Here is a 21,303-nt window from a genome sequence, read left to right on the forward strand (position 1 = left end):
ATTATTACTTTATTATTATTTTCCACACAAAGCCCTAAGGCTAAGAAATGTTTCTAAAGCATAGTAAATTTGGAATGCTTACAGGTAGAACTAATGGTAAGGCCATCCCAAGGTACTCAGACAAATGTATTTACATGTTATGTAAACACGGGGTTTTACTACTCTCTACCTGTCACATCTTCTCCAGTTCTGCCAACCTTTCTTTTGTTAATTTTCTTCACTGAAGTAAAATTATACACCCTTCCTATTATATCTGAATGAATTATGATGTTCTGTGAAACATATTTGCCAAGGTCTTCGCTTAAATGAGAAATTTCAAATCCTACCGTTTAACTTACGTATCACAAGTAAAAAACATATCTTCCACTTGTTGAAAAGTGAGCAGAGAAGAAATTCATGAATTTGAATAAAAGATTCCATACCTCATTACTGTCATGAATACTACAGAAGTTCTACAGAGCATGTGATAGAAAACAACATGGGACCGTATCAAACATGTAGGGGATTTTTGATAGTTCAGACTGTAGCACCGGTGGGTCAAGAATCACTTAAATTTACCAGAACAGTCATGTCAAAAACACAGTTTCATTCATCACAGCCATATGCTGTATTGACTCTCCATTAATGGTTTGTGCTTACAAAGTTCAAATACTTGGCCATTTTCCATTTATGATGTGCAAGATGTTGAAGGTTATAAACACTTGAGCAGGAGATATTATTCTAGATGGTCTTGGTAAGGGGGAAGAGGACATAATTAGGAATAACATAATTAAGGGGAAGAAAGCCTTTAATCTGAGCAGAGCAAACAACTTTTCTAACTACACCAAAAGCTAAGATGATATTATCCAAAGAAAAGTGAAGGAAACCAATGACACAAAATGATTTGATGAGGCCAAATGAAGAATTTCAATTCCTCAAACATCATTAATGCAATTTTCAGCAGAAAGCAAGAGCACTGTGAAATAAATAATAGCATGTTTACTTTACCGTGAATGTGAAAGGAACAGAATAACCAAAAGGGAGCATGTATATTTGAGATCATGTCTTTCATTGCAGGCTTGGAAACCTCAGCTAACATGACAGCCCACGAGGGAACCAGGGCAAGGGCCTGCAAGAATCTCAAATTTTCTCCTGCCCATTCTCTGGCTTGGGATAGTGAACACCTCAGCCAAATGAGACCGGGAAACCAGGAAGATCTTCTTCTAGAACTAATATTTTGGACGCAGAAATCATGAATCATTCCCAAACTGGCAGCAGAAGTGTGAAGAATTTGGAAAGGCACAAGGAGAGCCGAGAAGTCAGCACAGACACCTCAAAGAGAAGGGAACAGAGAAAGCTGAAGGATGGCCAGAGGACAGCCAGAAACCTATGGGGGAAGGGGAAGCCAGAATTGCTCTGAGAGAAAAGTGCAAGGCAAGGCATGATGAGAAGGAGTTCTTCCAAAGAGGTCAAGAGCAGACAGCCTGCCCTTATTTAAAAGAGAAAATTGTTTATTCTATCAAAATGGTAGAACTCTGATATTAGGTTCATCCCTCCCTCCCCATGTCCCCCAACCTCTATCTTCCCCAGATAAAGCTTGCTTGGTGCTGGAAGAAAAGAAGGTAGAATTAGAGTTGCTGACCTTCATTCTCAATGCCTTTGGATGTGCATAATTAAAACTCAGCAAATGAGGAAGAGGAGGGAGGACTTGGGATATGGGGACAGGGAGAATGTGAGGAAGAATACTGAATAAGAGAAAGAGACGGTCGGGAGCCTGGAGGAACTGTAAAGAGAAGGGGCAGATGAGAGTGAACTTCAAGAGTATAAGGGGAAGGGGTCAGGCTGACCCGCTGAGCTTGAGGATCTTGGGACATTTCCAGACACAAAACATATGGATGAGGAAATAAACAATACCAATTCCTATGGCTAAAATGAAAAAGAGTTCTCCATTTCCTGTGAAAAACTGGAGTCTGCTCAAAACACTGGGGGTGATTGTGTTTGGTTTTCTTGGCAAATGCTCTACTATAACATGCTAGCACTAAATAACCTTGAAGTTTTCATTTGTAGGCTCAGTTAAGCTCCAGAAGAACTTCCCCTGTTTTAATTTTCGAATTCTAAATTCTTAAAGTTGGGACTATGGAAGTCAACTAGGCCAGCTCTTATCGGCTTCATAGAAACCATGTCTCTCAATGAGCCAACACCTCCCATAGGAATCAGTTAAGCAATGTGGTCTAAGCTCCATGTATTTCCAAGGGGGTGATATCTCAAATGATTGGCCAAGGTCTGGGATTGAGAAATGTGGATTTCATATCCCAGCTCTCTTGGCACGTTAACAGGCAATCACATGAAATCCTGAAACTCTCTTGACACTAATGATGGCCTTTGCATTTATATAGCATTTGCAGGTTTGCCAAAAACCATTTTCATCAGTGTTCTCATCTGATTCTCACTATAGACACAAGAGGGATTATATTTCCTACTTTTCAGGTTCAAACACTAGCAGGACTCAAAGAATTTATGTGACCTGCCTAAAATCACACAATTAATAAGGTCTTCTAACACCAATTTACTTCTGCAAATGTACAAAAGCATTTACTAATTTTATTCAAATCATTAAATTATATAGTACTTAAGAAACTTCCAATAAAATGGATAATTAAGAGTATGCTAATTCAAGCACAGCATGGGAAATTAATCTGATCAAATACATTTTGCTTCTCTCAGTTTGTGTATGTAAGTATTTGAAAATCTGTGAACCTACTGCATCTTATTACTTCACAAAAATTATGTTATTAATAAGTCATTATTTTAGGAAAAAAAAGTTTCTGTAAGAAGTTTCTGCAGAAATCAAGGTATCCTGCATGTTAGAAAGGAATATATGTTCCATAAATCCAAATCAAAGCCTTGTATTCCTTAATAGAAAAGACCCTTCCTGTTGAGAGATAGGTTGGTGTGATAGCTAAGCACATAGAATTTGGTATCAGTCTGCCCTAAATTTAAAACTTGGTTCCAACACGGAGTAGATGTCTGATGCTGAGCAAGTTACTTGATCTCCTGTGCCTCTGTTTTCTCATCTGTAAAATGGGAATAACATATTACTGACCCATTGAGATATTGTGAGAATGCAGTGGGTTAACATCTTTAAGGTGTTTAGAACTATGCCTGATATATAGTAAGTCCTGTGCGTATGAGTTATTTCTACTTCTATCTGTCAAGGACTAATATGCTAGGCGCTCTGGGGTCTTATCCAATCTACAAAATAACTTAGATGGGTATTATTACACTGTCTAGAAGACGGGGGAAAGAGCCTCAGAGAAGTCCAGGAATTAGCACCATGTCACACAGAGCATTTGGCTTTGAAGCCCCACGGGGCTTGATCTCAGGAACTCCATAGGACTGGGGAAAACAGAAACTCTCCTCTTGGAGAGTGCACACAAGGTCTTGTGGGCACCAGGACCCAGGGAAAAAGCAGGGACTTCATAGAAGCCTGGACTAGACCTACCTGCTAGTCTTGCAGGGTCTCGGGGGAGGCAGGGAGCAGCTGTGTCTCACTATGGGGATAAGGACGCTGGAGGTAGAGGTATTAGAGAATATTCAGGAAGAGACTTTTTTTAAAATAAGCTTTCTTCTGTGTGACTAAAAATTGCACTTCTCCACCTATAGCCACTAAAAATGTGGTCATGTTCCACCCTGCCTCCAACTGAAAAAGGTGGTAGGAAATGTATGTATATAAAGTGTTTTTCAAGGTCCTCATATAAAAACTTTCAGGAACATCAATGTGGAATTAGGGTGTTTTGACATTTATCTGGCAAAGGGATTGTGCAACCAGCCATGTTTTTCCCTTCTGATCACCCTATTCCAGGAAAAAGATCTAAAGGAGCTTCTCTGAAATTTTACTTTGACAAAATTTCAAAAGTACCCTCTCTAAAATTGCTACTCAGCAGAAAGAAATCCCTAGTTTCAGTCCACTTGGGAGCTATAATCTCAGAAATCAGGAGAAAAAGCTTTGCTTACACTGTTTTGAGTTGGTTGGTGCAATTAAACAATTTCATTGGAATATTTCAGAGCTGCGGTTCTATAAATAAGAGCTGCAGAAAAATAAATAAGATGCCATGGTATTTATCAGTTCTCCAAGAATTTTAGACCCTCTGTCAGATTTTATACCCTCTGGGGAACAAATGTCCATTTTGGAGCTCCTTCCAACATCTTCTAAGAACAAAGTGTTTCCGGGACTAACTTCAAAGGGAATCATGTAATCAGGGCTTTTAATGCTTTATACCCAAAACATTTCAAATCAGTAGGTATCTTAAATCAGTTATTCCGACCAATATCATTAGCTAGGCAATGAAAGTGAAAATAATCCAGTTTTTTCAGGTCCGTTATTCTTCCTTTCACAAACTGGAAAAAATTATATTACTAACTGTGATTCTAACTATTGAGATTGGAGCCCTCAGAAGTATTCAATAAGATTTAAATTGTGTGTATTTTACATGGGCCAAAATGGGAGCAGTGCGGGGGAAGGGTTCTCTTGAGCTGAGTCCATTCAAGTTACTCACTTTAGCGTTTAATTAATGACCTGGTGACATGTTTTGAAAACAGCAATGTTTCTAAGTCCCTTAGCAATGTTAAGTCCAGGACTTCCTTCTCACTGCAGCCAAGGTTGAGCTTAACCTCCAGCTCCATGGATAATAAGGAAACAAGCTTTCTGTTATGGTAGCTAAAAAATGTATGTCCACCCCAGTGACTATGTCATGAAACAAAGAAACAAAATATAGGAAAGGTGGCATAGGAAGAGGGCTGAGCCTGAATTACTAGGCAAGCTTATCTCAGCCACAATAAGAAGATTATTTGAAACCATTCTTGCAAGGCTTCTTACATCCCTCATTAAGAGGGAATAAGTAGACATAAAAGAAGAGGCCCTGCAGAGGTACATTAACAGTGCCGTGAAAAATAGAGAATATATATATATATATACACAGTACATTCACTTTTGTGTTCTAAGAACACAAGATTTCTAAAGTCATTTTCTTGAAAGCATGCCTAATCCATTTTTAACCTAAAAGAATACACTTTACATCAGAGAAATACAAAGTATGTGTTAAATTACAAATGTTCTTTGGTAACATGAGCTCCTAGCTGGTTGCAGTTTCCTCCTCCTTCCATCTATTATGTTGGTTTGAGTCAATGATGCTACTGTTGACTGACAGAAGGAAATACATCACTCAAAATCTTTTCCTCACAATCATTTTCCCACTTGGAAGGCATGTACATACACTGCCTACTGTACGTCTATTCTTTAAACTAATTGCAGCTCAAATGATCTCTATTTACAAAACTAGTATGTATATTCTCCACAACTCTTTTCCCTCCTCTTTTCTAACTCTTGCCTAATTACTTCAGCAAAATCTCTCATCTTCTCTTGGTTATATATGCAAACAACAGGTTCTTGTTGTTCTGGAGTTTGAGAAGTATAAAAACACAACTACTAGACAACTATACCAAATAAAAAGAAAGCCTTTAGATATTAAATGAAATTAGATATAATAAATATTTATCTCCAAAACCCTTAAAAGTACTCACAAATCTAAAATCCCCAAAGTTTCTATCTACTTCCTCATCCTCCTTTCCCTTAAGCACAACTACCTAAGAGTAAAATGTAACAACTTTGACCTTCTCTTTTTACTAATATTGTAACAGCATTGCTCTTTTTACCTTATTTTATTGCAAATGAGCGTATTTAGCTATTTCATGGCTTAACTAGATTACAGATTTGTCTGGAAATTTAACTACTCCTTATAAAAGTGTTCCTATGGAGAAATATGTTAGTATTCCGGATTCTTCAATTTCAAAATAATTGCCAAACAGAACCCATTCAAAAGATGCAAAATACGGACTTTTGAAGAATCTGACAGACTACACTATGTATTAAGGACTAGCAAAACTAGGAGCCCCCAAATGAGCTTGCTCTTTCATTCATTGTCATCAAGAGCTACAGTGAAAGGCAGGGTGGCATAGTGGTAAATAATGTGGGCTTTGGAGCCAGGTGGCCCAGGTCCAAACCTTACCTCTGCCACATACTAGTTGGGAAAACTTAAGCAAGTCACTTAGTCTTAGTGCCTAAGCTTCTTCATCCTTAAAGTAGGGATAATTATAATATCTATGTCATAGAGAAGCTATGAGACTTTAATAAATTAATTCATATAAAGTTCATAGAACAATTCTTGGCAGAGAGTGAAACTTCAATAAATGTTTGGGACGATTATCATGATTATTATTATATCAGACACCAGAATCTCCTCCTCTCTTCTATCTTCTTACCAAAACTCACATGGAAACGGACACACATCAGAAGAGACACGATGACATCCTGCCATCGAAACGTGTGTTGTGCATAGTAATAGCTAAGTTGTGAGGAGGGGAGGCCTATAGAGTGGCTACTGCTATCACCCAGAGCTAATGAGGGCTTGAATTAGCCCAGCTGCAGTGGGAATAAAGATGGGTAAATAGGATCTAAAAATCAAAATGGGAATGTTACTATCTTTCTCACACTCATGCAAATACTCCTGGTATAGCACAGAAGCCAATCAATAATAAAAAAAAAACAAATATTTTTGGTTGACCAACTCTGTTGTGTTCCCAGAACCCTGCCTGCTTTCTAGAACCTTTAGGACTCAGCTTCAAAGGAATTTGGAGTATAGGATCCCTGAGGTCCCATGCAGTTCTTATGTAACACTACTTTTGACATGGCAAATATCAATATTACTGAAATATTTTCCTTAGCAAACATCAAGATGCCAGAGGCAAGATGGGGGTAGTCACTGACAGTCTCTGTAACATTTTATTTCTTCACAAATGAGAATGATCTGGAGCTAATAGGGTAAAATATTAACATTTATTAAAGATGGAAATACGGGTATCAATTCATTTCCTGAATTGTCTGTATGTTTCAAATATTTGATAATTAAATTAATAACTTAAAATGTAAACACAATCCAGAATGGGCAGACTCAACATGCGGTAAAGATGAATAAAAACACACCAATGTGTCCGATAAAATTCCTGTTTTAGTTTCTAGTTATTGACTTTCACTTGAAGGGACTGGATCTAGACAGACAGAAGCAGAAGTAAGGAGGCAGGTCAGGATGGGGTGGAGTTACGTGAGGGAGTCCGTTGCTGTCACTGTCCATGGCATGGAATCCTGGGGCTGATGAGCTGTTCACTGAATGGTTGTAATGTCTTCCAAAATAAACCTCTTTATGTTCAGGCTCTATAATGCACCACTTAGATGTGGGTCCAAATAAGGACCCTACATGTAATGCCTTCTGTCTAAAGGTCACCTGGTCTGAGAAATCTTCCTTCACTCCCCAGGCCTAGCTAGCTGCCTCCCCTCTGGGCTCATCATGCTACAACAGCATGACTAACACACGGAAGGTGTTGAGAAGGCTCCAATCATGCAACACTGGGGAGCTATTCAATATACTTTGCTTAAGCACAGGGGTTTAAGAGTAAACCTGCCCTAGATCCTGATTCTTCCCTCTTGCTCTCCAGGATTAGGCTGTTAAAGAACGCCATCGCCTTATCTAATGAACATAAACATTCAGTGATGATTCACTGTCCTTTTTCCCTAGAATATTTTACTTTCCCCATGCTCTAGTTTAGGGATTATCAAACCTGGGAAGAGTGTCAGAATTCCTTGGGGAAAATTTTTAAATATATAGTTACAAGGCTCCATACCTGACCCACTGGATCAGAATCTCCTCCCTTGTGGCGACGTATCTGTAGCTGAACTGCAAATCAAACCAAGGTTTCCCTGCTCCTACATGGGCATTCTTTTACAAATTGTTGCTCTACTGGTCATCCCCAAAGTTTGGAGCCATTACACCTGCCTAAAGTTAGACTTGTTTCTAAATCTCTACCCACAGTCCCAGCAAATATTTGATTAGGAAGAAGATGACTCTATGTGGCAGGAAAGCATGGAGACAGTAGGCTGAGACCTCTGGTATGGGGAACAGAAAGTGAGGAACATACATTATCCAGAAGGCCTGGCTGTCTCTTGACTCATGTCTAGATCCTGCACAGATGGCTGAACATTGACGAGCAGAGAGGCAATAGTCAGCAGGTTATGAACCAGGGCTTTAGAGTCAGACTTTTCTGAGTTCACATTCTAACACTGCCACTTAGCAGGCATGTGACCGTGGGCAAGTTACTCATCCTCTGTTTCCTCCTCAAATGGAGACAACAATGGCACCTTGGCTCATAAGGTTGTTATGGGGATTAAATAAGTTAAAACCTTTACAATTTTTAGAAAAATGTCTAGAATATAGGAAGTGCTCACTAAGTATCAGCCACTATTATCATCATCATTAACATTATTATTTGTCCTGCTATCTACTCCCTGGACTGGAGTAAAAACTGCAGGGAACCATCTTTCTTACAGATACACAAACCAAGTCATTCTGAAATTCCATTCATCCTTTTGCTTCATGGTTTATAATAACTTCTGTACTTTTAATAGGTAAAAATCCATCTATATCAGCAGTGATGAAACTGACTGAACAAATAAAACAAAGTGAGTAAGCCTCAAAAGTCTAAAAGGATTTCACCAAGGTTGTACCAGGATGTTCTTTCAACCACGTTAGGAAAAATCACTATTTGCTTGGATTATGAGTTAAGAACACATCCTCCGGCACCAAGACTCTTCCTGTGTAATCCCAGCCAATGTTACCCTGGAAGCAGCAGTACCACTGTTTCCATTCATGGCCAATCATTTTGTAGGTGGACTAAAAAAGGATTTATTTTAAAACACATTGCTGAACTTTAAAATATCTTTGGTTCTCGGAGTTGGACAAATAGAAGTAGAGTGGTGTTACATGCAGTTATACTACAGAGTCACAAATGTCACAAAATCTCACTCTCACGTGTAATGTTGCTTATGGTAAAACTTTTTTTTCTCATGTGCTGCTAAACTCCTTGAGGATACAGTGTCTAAAACCATTGCCACTACATCCTTTTACAGAGGAGAGAAGCAGAGAGACACCAGGGAAGGTACACAGCCAGAAAAGATACTGCAAGAGTATTTTAGAGGCATAAAGGGCCAGACTGCATCGGCTGGCCCTAACTTTTCAGTATCATGGGTGGGCAAACTGAAGCAGAGGGAGGAACCTGTGTCACTCAAGATCACCTAGATGGCTGGGGGCAAGTGTGGAACTGAGGTTTCAGTTGCCTGACTCTAGTCTAATCCTGTGTTCCATGGTGCTGGTTTACACAAAAGAAAGAGTGGTGAAATTACATTTTATATCTAGCATTTTAATTAAATATATATATATATATTTTTTTCAAATTAAAGTAACTAAAAAGCAAGGAATGTTGCTTATAAACTCCCTTTTTGAGTTATATTAGCTTTTTTTTGCAACCCAAGTCCTTAATAAAAAGGAAAAGAAGGAACACCATTTTAGTGATGTTGTATATATTCTATTCTAAAAGTGAAACACATGCATTTGAGCAAAATTAGACGATATCAGGCTAGAAACAACAACAATATCAAAATAAGCCTTAGCCCCACCATCCAAATGCCATCACTCTTAATTGGCTGGCATATTTCCTTCCAGTTTTATTTCTCTGCCATGATTTTTATATATTTGTAGCTAGATTGTATACATAATACTGAATTTTCATTTTCACTTAGTATAACATAAGCATTTTTTTCTGTTTTAAAAATGCATGCTCTGACGCAAGAGGGAAGACATATGGGAACATATGTATATGTATAACTGATTCACTTTGTTATAAAGCAGAAACTAACACACCATTGTAAAGCAATTATACCCCAATAAAGATGTTTAAAAAAATAAAAAATAAAAATGCATGCTCTGAGGAAAAACTGGAAAATAGATAAATAAAATTTATTTTCACTAAATTTAACAATTAAAATTAATATTAGTTTAAATTATTAAATACTATGTAATTCACCTATATCACACCACTGGTACATGATCTTTCCTATCATTGTTCAGTATAGTTTCCTGTCCCCTCCATTTTCCCTGCAGGAGCACCTACTCTGCTCTGCATAAATTCTAGGGAATTCTGATGCTTTGGAGCCTCAGAATACATCATATAAACAGAGGAGAGAAGAGGAATTAGCAAGAGAGGCTGACCTCATGAGCTCTTCATTGTGTCCTGCTCAAGGTCCACCCAGGCCTAAACTCTCTTCATTTAGGACTGTATCATTCTCCTGTTCAGCTAGAGGAGATTCTGAGAGGATAATCCAAGGAGGGGCAGACAGTTAAAGGTGAGGCTCTGACCACCAGTGAGTAGTAAGTCTCAAAGAGAAAGCCTCCAAGGACTCTGGGACCAAGCTGGTGAAATCCAAAGTGGGAGATGGAAGAAAGAATAATGGGAAAAAAGAGAGAAAAACTAAGAAATAGAAAAGAAAATAAAGAGATTGACAGAGAGAGAGAAACTGCTATTCCCTTCTTTTCTACCAGCTTTTCTGTAACCTAGACTCATAATAACATGACTGTCCAAAGCACATGGTGAATCTGGTGATAAATTTTCTTCCCCGGATGTTCAGCTTAGCTCTCCATGTTATTTTCCTTTTGATTTATGACTTGACCTCTGCCCAGCACCCCTCAAATGGTGGAGAACTGTGATAACTTACTTCTCTTACTCATTCTCCTGCAGTTGGAACAAAAACCTGAGAGAGCCCATGGTTGAAACAATGGCATATTTATAGATATATTTGAGAGAAGCTTCTGAGGTTTCATATCCCTCAGTTTTTACAACGATGTTTTTACCTTCTTCCATAAAACAGGTTTTGAATTAAGGAAAGAACTGATTGGCCATAGTAGAATTTATTCAGTTAGGATTTGCACTATTGTCCTTGATATCTTTCCTATGGTGGAGTACACAATTTGTTTACTTTTCCAATGGGTGTTTGTGGACATAACTATTGAGTTTAGAGTTCTATATTTAAAATATTTCTCTATGCAAGAAAAGATACCAAAAAACAGGGGAGGGCTTCCCTGGTAGCGCAGTGGTTGAGAGTCCGCCTGCCAATTCAGGGGACATGGGTTCCTGTCCCGGTCCGGGAAGATCCCACATGCCCGGAGCGGCTGGGCCCGTGAGCCAAGACTGCTGAGCCTGCGCATCCGGAGCCTGTGCTCCGCAACGGGAGAGGCCACAGCAGTGAGAGGCCCGCATACCGCAAAAAAAAAAAAAAAAACAGGATATTAGTAATTTACAACTATTAAAACAACAGTTCCTCAGTTATGTTTTCTAGTGTGACTTTAACAGATTTATAAGAACTTTTATAATTAGATCATTTACATAAAATAATTGCCCATGTGTTTAGTCTATATATTTCTAATATGATTGCCTTTATTTGTAAATGAGCTACCCAAGATACCATGAGAAGCAAAGGTAAGCTCATTTGGCTCTCTCATTCCACCTGGCAGCAGGCTACTCCACAGCTTCAAAGAGTAACCCCACCATCCCGAACTAGTATGAAAAGTATAAATTATTCTAAACTGGACAAGTGTCCAGTAACTTCTGCAGAATTCCTAATCTAGGTTTGGGCCAGGTCTCTCACCTTTTCTGAACCCTTACAGGTTCATTCACGGCGCAGTCTGATGCTTGAAGAACAAGTAAACCTCTTCCCTCTAGCCTATCTTTAACCATTTCCTATCCCTCATACAAGCACCTATGCCAGTATTATACTGATAGAGCACATACACAGTTAAGTATCGATGTTCTGTCTTTGCAATACAACCCTGCGTGTGTACGCACATGTAAATAGATACATACTTCCAGTCAGGAAATAACTGCAACTGTACTGTCACATATCACTGGAAGGCTTCTTTGAAAATGAACAAAGAGAACAGAATCTAGTTGAGGGATCAATCACGGCCAAATATGTCAGGGTACAGACTTCATGACTTGGGTGCTTGTGAAGCACCAGACTGTACTGATGTATTTCCACCCATATAAAATGGGAAAAGAGCATAAAAAAAGCAGCCAAAAAAAGAGTAGGAATATAGTGTTTTTTGAAAATAAGTAAACCTATGTGGGAAAGAATATACACACATTTTCTTATATACAAGTAAACAAACATTGAAAACTCAAAATGTCCCTTTAGCTTTGCTTGCCTCTTGTTCTACTTTGGATCTGTAGTGTTTTCTTATTTCTAAGGAATTATCCCTTTATTGACTCTAGCCTTCAATTCTTACATTTCCGATAGAAACATTAAACAACCCACCATACCCCCATTTTCCTATGTGGAAATGGCTTAAGTAGCAGATCAGACTGAGCAAAGAGGGTATCTACTAAATTTTCACACCAAATCTTCTTTCCAAGGTTGAATGAAAGAAAGAGAAGGCGCATTGAGCCAGGGCCAGAATGCCACAGAAGCATATTTTCTATTAAAGCGAGCTTGGCCAAGAATCTATTCTTTCAGAGTTTCCAGGCAGATGCCAGCACACGGCCTAATCATTGGACTAGCAGCATAGCTGGTCCCTGGGCCCAAGACACCACCAGAGGAACCTGCCAATGTGCCTGAGATTCCATTAAAAACACATTTCCTCAGGTTAAGACACTGCCTATTCCTAGATAAACTCTTTACAAATTAATCCTCTTTTAAATTAAATTCCTAATGTTAGGAAGGATAATATACTAATATATTATTTATCCACAAGGGCATTTTGTAAATACTGTCCTGGCTCTTTTCTATCCTGACTAGAAAAGCTTCCTGGGGTCTGTATTTGTTTCCACCTCTTAGTAGCTGTGTGAGTGTTCACAAATTACTTTATCTTTCTGAGCACTGTTGACTTCATCCATAAAATAAAATATTTACCTTCCCAGATTATTGTACAGTTTCATTCATTCATTTCAAAACATTTATTGAGAGTACCTTTGTGTCAGGTACTCTTCCAGGAACTGGGGACACAGCAGTGCACAAAACAGGTAATATCCACGCCCTCTTGTACCAGACAATGGTGTGTGTGGGTGTGATGCGGGGGCAGGGTTCAAGTAAATAGACAGATAGACAAACAGGCAGACAGTTGCCTGGTGGTAAGTGCTATAGATAGTTCCATTTTTATATAAGGTGATTAGCAATTGCCCCCAGCTGGTAATGCAGATATTTGATGGAACAGTCGTTCTGGCAGAGGTCATAGCAGGTGCAAAGGCTCTGATGCAGGAATGTGATGCAGGAACTGTGAAGACACCAGGGTGGCTGGAGCAGAGCCAGTGAGGTAATGAGTGGCAGGGGATGAGGTCAGAGAACCAGGAGGGCTGAGGATCATGTAGGGCTTTCTGTTATGGATCTTCATCACAAAGGCTGTGTGTGGTGGATGATACACAATGATTCCACTAACTAGAAACTGGCAATGGTCTGTGACATAGGCTGGAAGGTTCTGTCAGTTTTACTAAAAACAAAACAAACAAAATGAGAAAGCATACTAGAGAGATTCAGAGAAGGAGTTTTTCTTAACAATCAGTGAAATTGTACCAGAGAAGAACAAACCTGACTCCATATTGGATCTACATTTGTGCTCCTTTGCCTGTGCCTTGTCTCCTCAATCGCTAAAATAATGTTGCCTATAGCCTGAAATATACATAAAAGCCCTTTCTTAAGGCTCTGGCTCCCAGGTTTGACCTTTAAACGTATAATACTTTTCATTCATATAAAGATAAAAAGTTGCAGAACAGAAAATTTTGTCTTGTTGGAGGTTTACAGGAACTTGATGACCAGCCTGACAAGGATTATCACATACCATCTGGGGTCTGGCTGGCACCAAGAAGTTTGTAACAACAAACTACACTCCCTTCCCTTTTAGTACAAAAGAAGTCTGAATTCTAACGCGGGTAAGATGGTTCTTTGGGACACTAGTCCACCGTTTTCCTGGTCTGCTGGCTTTCTGAATCAAGTCACTACACCATGCTCTACCATCTCATCTCTCCACTTACTGGGCTGTCATGAGGCAAGCAATACAAGCTTGGATTCAGTAACAACATGAGCAAACACTTACATGACATCTTCTTAACCCTAAAAAAACAGATGCATCCTGAATTGCTCCTCAAGTAACATTGTCATTACACCCTGGATATTGTGGGTTAGTCAGAAATGAAATGTCCTAGTGGGGTGGTAGTTTTCAAAGCAAGGTGAGAAGGGCTCCTCTCTGGGACAACTTCTTGTCTGTCAGTGAGGATTTCTAGGTGGTCTACTGCACGCAGTGGGCTGGACCAAAGGACTCAAGTTATTTTCTGCTCTATCCCTATAGACAGGAAAAATAGCAAAATCCCCTGTAACCTAAATGACACATTTTATCAGTTGGGCTTCACAGGTAGTTTCAAGTACAGTGACCTGGAAGAGAGATTCTCACCCATGATATTTTGGAAGTTCAAAGTTCTCAAGTGTTTTCAATACATGTCATATAACTCTCAAACCAAAATCATTTTTAACTCACTTTAAGTTTTTAATGTCAAAAAATATATGCACCATGCAGTTATTTTAGGAGGTTGTGCGTTTGCATATGTGTGAATAGACTATGTGTCAATTCACACCCAGGTGTATGAGCATGTGCGCACACACACACACACACACACGCACACATACACAGGAGTTGCTGAACATAGTAGTGGGCATTTCATCACCATCTGAGGCAGATTCTATATGAACCTACTAACATTTAAGCTTCAAGAAGCTTCCCTTGTGTAGATCCCTTCTAAGACCTTGAGTTGTCCTAGTAATCTGACCAACTGACCATATGTTTTAATAAAATCTGTAAAAGAAGATGTTGTTTCATTTTTCTACACAAAGAGGTGGCCCAATGTTGTGCAAGCTTTTGGCCTCACAAACCTGGATGCACCACTGAGTAGCATTAATAAGGTCAGTATATGGTTGGAAGGAGAGAAGCCAGGAAGAGGGAATGATATATATAGCATTTATTGAGTGCTTAATATGTCCTAGGCCCAATGAAAGGTATTTTGTATAAAGTAAAGCTTCAACAGGATTCTAGAGCTTTGATTTCCTGCTTTGGAGACTGCCCTTCACTTCCTGGCTCAGCGTGAAGTCAGTTCAGCTGAATTGTGAGGGCCTACAAAAGCAGTTGGTCCACAGCTACCCCCATAGGGATGAATGTAATGGGAAAGAGAAGGGGGATGTTTGTCCCTGCCTCAATTCTTCACTGTCTGTCACTTCTTTCCTTGTTTGATAATATTGCATTTTATTTATAATCACTCTGGTTTTAAAGCGCTTTTTATCATATTTCATCTGACCCTTCAACCACCCTAGAAGTTAGGCAGGTATTATTAAAGCCACTTTAAAGACCCAAAAGACTAAAATTTAGAGATGTTGGATAGTTTGGTGAAGGTCATAGGCAAATAACAGAATGATCAGCAGTGAGCTTCCAATACTCCAGCCCTTGAAGAAGTGTAAGAAGCAAATGGTAAACAAGCCAACCTTCCTCAACAAAATAACATTAGTTTCTAAATACAAAAAATGCCCCCAGGCCCATCCCAGGCTAAATGAGAGTCACACACAGCCACAGGAACTCAGAAGGAGCAAAATCACTAACACAATAATCTTCTCTCATGACTTTCATTGTGAGAGCATCCACAAATGAGCCCATCCATCTAACCCAAGGCCAACACCAAACACTGAACCCTTGAATCTCTGCCTCTAAAATAAATGCTTTGCCCTCGGCCTCCAGCACCGCATCCCCCAAATATTAGTCTTCTCAACTGTCTTCCACTAGCTTCCCCCTCTCCACCCCTCCCCACTGTCACTTCGATATTTCAACAAATTTGCCCTTTTAGGAACTCAGATCTCATTTTATTGCATGTGGAAACCGTGAAAGTAGTTCTAACGTCAAAACAAAACGACTCATCGTTATCCAATGTTATTAAACTAGAGAAAGAATTGAATGTTAAGATGGCCAAAGAGGTGACCTTGCCAACTCTGCCCAAATTCCCCAGCTACAGGAAATTCTTCTCCCTTCCTGACTCAAATGAAAAGTTTTTATAACTCAAAATGAGCCAACAGAATGGAAAAGTAAAGGTAACAGACATGGAAAATGATGTCCAGAGAACATGGCCACATTTCTAGAATAAGCAGGTTATAGTCATTGCTTCCATTTTTTCACCACTTGTATCTTATTACCTCTTTGCAATCAGCTTCCCTCCTTACCATTCTACTGAAATGGCACACTTTAGAGTCTCCAACAGCCCCTTCGTGACAAGTCAAATTCCTTCTTTATTCATTCCTTGTTTTCTGCATTCTCTAAGTGGCCCTTTACTCTGTTAATGAAACTAAGCAGGGCCCTATGGGGCCTTCCCTGTGGGGCACACCCTTCCCCCATATCCTCTGCTTTAGCTCCTCTACGAAGTACCTATATAATAGTGTCTGATGCACATCCCCTGAGTTGTTTTACAGTTGCCAAAACCCCCACCGATGGAAGAGGTTAACTACTTGATGATCATATGCACATAGCCCTCAGTCCTTCTGGAGCCTGAGGATTGATAATGTTAACCCCTGTGACATTGCCCTGTTACCTCACCATCAACCAATCAAAGAACTGTGCATGAGCTGATAACATACCCTGAGACTCCCCTCCCTCACCTGGCCTTTAAAAATGCTTTCTGGGAATTTGGGCTTTTTGAGCACTAGGTGTCCGGAACTCCTTACAGGGTGCCTTACAATAAACGCTGCACTTTCCTTCACTGCAACGAGGTGTCAGTAGATTGGCTTTACTGTGCATGGGCAAACGACCCGAGTTTGGTTCAGTAACATTAACTTCCCCTTCTTGAAACTCTCCATGCCTTTGGCCATTGGGGCATACCAGGGTTCAGGTTCTTCCCTGTTTCTCCACTTGCTACTTTTCTCTTGTGTTCTCTGGGTCTACCTACAGAACATCCTGCTAATCTCTGTCCCCAGGTCTGTTTTGCTATTTTTCCCATTCCCATTCCCACAATAAAAAGGATTCAAAACCTATGTGTTACCCTCTCAGTCTATCTGATAGCACTGGTTCCTACTTGCAAATATAAAGTGTTTTCAGAGTTTAGCTTAGAAAAGACTATGGAGGAAGGCAAGGGACACTGCATTTTCCTTGGGTTGAGACATTCATAATCTCATGCTGAATGAAGTTATCTAAGGAGTCAGAGACCTCTCTGCCAAAGTCTTCCCCAAGCTAGTAGCAAACAGTGAACCTTTTTACCTCCATCATTATAGGCCAGCTGCCAAGGATTCAAAATTCATAGCACAAGGGCCACACACTTAATTTGATTCTCTAATAACCAGAATTTTGCTGCTGATCAGTCGCAAGCTAAAATGATATATAATTAAAAGGATCTTTTGCCTGTAAGCACTCCGTGAGAATCAGCACGTTTGTCTAATAAAAGGGCAATGTAATTAAAGAAGTTCTGCATAATGGAATTAGGAACTCACAGAGGGATGCATTTGCCCACAGTGTCTCCTACTTAAACAAGGAATCCTCCAGAGCCTCTACTAGTCACATGCCCAGGGAAAAAAGCACTGGTCATTGACTAAAAGCTTGATTGATCTGATACAAATAGAGGTAAAATTCCTTGCTGTCCCAATAAAATAGTCACTGAATGTTAATATCACTTTAAGTTTTACAGGGCTCCTTGTAACTCAGTAATTCCACAAGTCACCTAATTGACTGCTGGGCATGTGTAGGCACTGTAGGAAATAGTTCCTCTGGACAAGAAATTGACAATCTAGTAGTATGACTAAATATGCATTTAAATAACTACAATATAAGTGGAAAATAAGTGATGTAAGAACTGTCCAGATAAAATACTACATGTTTAGCTTTTTTAATATCAGGATAGAGAGATTACTTTTAAGTAGTATTTGATCCGTATTGCATATTCCAATTCATTCATTCAACAACTACTTATCACTTGCCCACAAGGTGTAAGGGCGTGGGGGGATGCAGAGTGACAAGATACAGTGACCCAACCACTATGTAGCTCGGAGTCACATAAGGAAAGCACACATTTTATATACATATGTGTATATATATATAATATATATGTATATGTAATTCCAATAACATATATATATGTATATATAATTACATATATTATATATATGTATATATAATATATATTATAATATATATATGTGTATGTAATTGCAATAACACTGAGAATCATCAAAATAATGTGCTGGGTCTTATAACTTGGCAATATCCAGGCAGTCTTGCCTCCTCCTCCCCACCCCCCATAAGATATATCCTTGTGCTTTCCATTTCCCAGTCAGGAAGCCCTAAAATGTGGTCATGGGATTGAAAATGTCCACCTATGGTACAAAAGATCCATTTATGAGTAACAGACAATATTGCTGTTTTATCTCCCAAGAACCCCATTTCTGCTGAGAAATAAAATTAGGGCAGTCAAACATATGTTGGCTATTGAGCTGACCATGAATGTATCCTGACTAAATACTAGATAATGTTCCTCAATTAGACATGATAATCTTCACAAAAGCCAGATAAGCATATTATGTGTTTATACCAAATCCCTCAGCTTGTTGGTGAAAATGACCTTATGTTAGGCAGCTGAGACAACTCAGCTGGGACACAGATGCAAGACAGCAAGTGAAAAAAGAAGGTGACTCCTTTTACGCCACATAAGCAAAAGTACTCATATCCATCCTTGGTAGTTCATTCACTACAGATATAAAAAACTCATTAATAGATAGTTCTAAATATACTATGGCTCTGTGTAAAATGGAGGTTCCTTTATAAAATGCTCATGGTGTATTTTCTTAAAAAACAAAACAAAACAATTCTTATCTTTTTCTGAAAGCTAAATGAATTTTAAGAAGTTACAAGCTTATTTCATTTACTGATTTATTATTTTACTTGCTCGTGTACTCAGCACACACTTAGCATGGTGTACTAGACACTACACTTGGAATTAAAGACAAAGTACAGCCCCTGCCCTCAAAGTGCCCACAGTCCAGTTATCAAAGTGCAGAAGAGGGAGCGATCAACACTCAAAGCTTAACCAGGGCTTTAACGGAGGTGGGTCTTAAAAGAATAACACAGCCATTATTCACAAAATGTGGCCATGGGCATCCCAGGCCAAGACAACAGTTGATGGGGAAAAGCCCAGAGGCTTAAGAGAGAGCAGTGAAGAAACTTTTATATTTAGAGCTTGGTTTAATTAAATATTAATATTTAAATATTAATTTTTATCCCAAGAGAGTCTTGGAAGTATTTAAAATTCTTAGAAAACACATTGACTATGGACTTTAAGTGTTTCTCTCTAAATAAAACCCTCCTAGAAGTCCCATCTTCAATCTGAGCTTCAAGTTTTATGAAAGTGCTGTTTATTAAAAGCATGTCTTCTCCAGAAGGGAAGATAAACTAAGTCCTAAGAACAAATGTGGAGGAAAAGTCAGAGTATATTGAGTGCTTTAACAGTTACATAGTTACTTGAGCAAATGCACCAGGAATTGCCAACAAAACAGATATTTACACGAGGGCAAACAATATGAATCAGTTACTTTAACAGCCCAGTTTCACTGAGAGAGAGAACACTTTCACAGCCATGAAATAAAGACTAGTATTTTCCTCACCAGTTTTTCATTCCTACTTCCCAACGTTCCTGACAAGTATCATCTGATGGAATTTATATTATTCCACAGCTGAAGTCTACAGGGGTTAAGAATTTGACACAAATACATTAACTGAGGATAGCAGAGATGATGCTCGATTTCAGGCCCAGAGCTCAATCTACCATTCTACTTCCAAAATAATTCTGGACAACACTTTCAAAAATGAGCTATAAATCAGAAAGGAAATGAACTCTGAGTCACCTCATAACTGATCCAAAACACCTCAATTCAGAGTCACCACACCCTCCAACTTAGAGTGACCAAGGGCCAAGAAATCTCATAGATCTTTCATCTTTCATGCTGAAACAGTAAATTTCTGCTTGGAACTGCAGAGAATTTCCCCTCTCCTCTCTTTTCATCCCTCAAAATATAGGAAGTGCCCTTTCCTTCTGCTATACTCTCTGGGGAGAGAGTAAACCCTTCTTTTGTGCCCGTTACTTTTTTCTATTACTTGCTCATATTAATTTACTTTTTAATTGTACAGCTTGATAAATTTTGACAAATGTATAATTTGGTATGATCATTACCCCTGTCAAGATATAGAACATTTTCATCACCTAAGAACTTTTCCTAATGCCTTTCCCAGCCAATTCCTGTCTATCCCCAATAGAGGCAACAACAGCACTGATTTCTATCTCCATAGAATAGTTTTGCCTGTACTAAAATTTCATAAAAATGTTATGCTATCCAATATGAACTTTTTTGTGTCTGGCTCCTTTCACGCAGCACGTTTTTGAGATTCATACATGTTATTGGGTGTATCAGTACTTTGTTCCTTTTCACTGCTGAGTAGTATTACATCACATGAACATACCACAATTATTTGTCCATTATCCTATTGATGGACATTTGGGTTATTTTCATTAATGGGCTGTTAATAATAAATCTGCCATATACATACCTTAAGAAATCTTTTTGGGAACAGCTGCTTTCATTCTTCTTGGATAAATACTAAAAAGGATCATAGATCAGGTATATGTTTAACTTTGTAAAAAAACAATTTTTGTTAACCTGCAAAACCTTTTTTTTTTGGAGTTTGTAATATTTCACCCTCCCACCAATAATGAACTGTTGTTCCACAACCTCAGCAAAAGTTGTTGTAATCAGTCTTTTTCATTTTAGCCAATTTAGTAGGTATGTAGCGGTATCTCATTGTGATTTTACTCTGCATTTCTCTAATTGCATTGATCACTTTTTCATATTTATGTAGGCTATTAATAAATTTTCCTTTGTGAAGTGTCTGTTCAAGTCTTTTGCCCAATTTTCAATTGGGATATTTGTCTTTTTTATTAAGTCATAGGAATCCTTTATAGATTCTTAATACAAGAACTTGTCATATTTATGTTGTGCCTATGTTCTGCCAGCCTATTTATTTTTTATTGATATCTTCTGTTTATGATGTGAGATAGGAGTTTGGTTTCTCTATTTTTTTCCATAGAGGTATCTAATTGTTCTAGCACCATTTGTTGAGACCTTTCCTTTCTTCACTGAATTGCTTTGGAACATTTGTCAAAAATCAATTGTATACCTCTGAGTCTATCTCTGGACTCTGTTTTGTACCATTCGTCCATTTGTCTAACCCTACTTCAGCCCACACTGTCTTATTTACTGTAGCTTTATGGTCCATTTTGAAATCCGGTAATGTAAGTTCTTCAACTTTGTTCTATTCTAGATACTCTACT

The sequence above is a fragment of the Neophocaena asiaeorientalis genome, unplaced genomic scaffold (genome assembly GCF_003031525.2).
Source record: "Neophocaena asiaeorientalis asiaeorientalis breed wild unplaced genomic scaffold, Neophocaena_asiaeorientalis_V1.1 scaffold399, whole genome shotgun sequence".
NCBI classification, from domain to species: Eukaryota; Metazoa; Chordata; class Mammalia; order Artiodactyla; family Phocoenidae; genus Neophocaena; species Neophocaena asiaeorientalis.